We start from the raw sequence: 1,248 nt of genomic DNA, 5'->3' as shown, positions 1-1,248 counted from the left end.
CTCAATGGTATCTCTGCGCATGGAGGGCCAATAATACCCACATTGAAGAATTTTGGCGGCGGTTCAAATGCCTCCATGGTGACCGCCGTAACGTGAGGAATGACAAGCTTCAAGGATATTATTCATCTCAACCTCTAGAACACACTGCCTAATCACACCATCCGTGCACTCCCGAAATAGGAATGGTTCATTTAAAAAAAATTTCTTTATATCGAATAAGAATCACTTCTTTTGATGGTAGTTAATCCCCTTGGGAAGTACACCACTTGCTATATAGTTGGAATAGTTGGCATACCACAGTGTGCCTTTTTCTGTAATAGTCATGAATAACTCATCGGGAAAAGCACCATTAATTTCAATTTCTCCATGCCTTTCATTATTACCCTCAAGATGCGAGAGATGGTCGACCACTTAGTTTTTCTCACCCCTTTCGATCCTTTACCTCAAAGTTGAATTCTTGAAAGAGCAAAATCCATCTAATTAGGAGTGACTTTGCTTTCTTCTTTGCCATGAGGTACTTAAGGGCGACATGATCCGTGTGCACAACCACTTTCGCACCTAATAAATAGGCGTTAAATTTTTCAAAAGCATGTATAACCGCTAACAACTCTTGTTTGGTAATAGTGTTGTTGCGTTGAGCTTCATTAAAGGTCTTGCTCGCATAATATATAGGGTGAAAGAATTTTTCCTTGCATTGACCTAACACCGCACCCAATGAAATCTCACTTGCATCACGCATTACTTCAAAAGGGGATGACCAATCCGAGGCCATAATGTTGGGGGCCGAAATAAGAAGCTTCTTAAGATGATCAAATAATTTTAAGCATACCTCATCAAAGTAGAAATTTTTCTCCTTCTCAAGGAGTTTGAACATTGGATGTGCTATCTTGGAGAAATCTTTGATAAAACATCGATAAAACCCGATATGTTCAAGAAAACTCTGAACTCCCTTTTAAAAAATGGGAGGTGGTAACTTAGAAATCATCTTTACCTTAGATTGATCGACTTGTATTCCTTTCCCTAATATCTTGTGGCCTAAGACAATACCCTTCTTGACCATGAAATGACATTTTTTTAAATTTAGGACAAGGTTGGTTTCTACACATCTCTCAAGCACCTTGCTTAGATGCTCAAGACATGATTCAAATGAGTTCCCACCACTAAGAAATCATCAATAAAGACTTCCATTGAATCTTTGACCATATCCGCAAAGATCGACAACATGTAATGTTGAAAGGTTTTTGGGGC

The sequence above is a fragment of the Capsicum annuum genome, chromosome 4, assembly GCF_002878395.1.
Source record: "Capsicum annuum cultivar UCD-10X-F1 chromosome 4, UCD10Xv1.1, whole genome shotgun sequence".
Lineage (NCBI taxonomy): Eukaryota > Viridiplantae > Streptophyta > Magnoliopsida > Solanales > Solanaceae > Capsicum > Capsicum annuum.
This window is presented reverse-complemented; position numbering follows the sequence as displayed.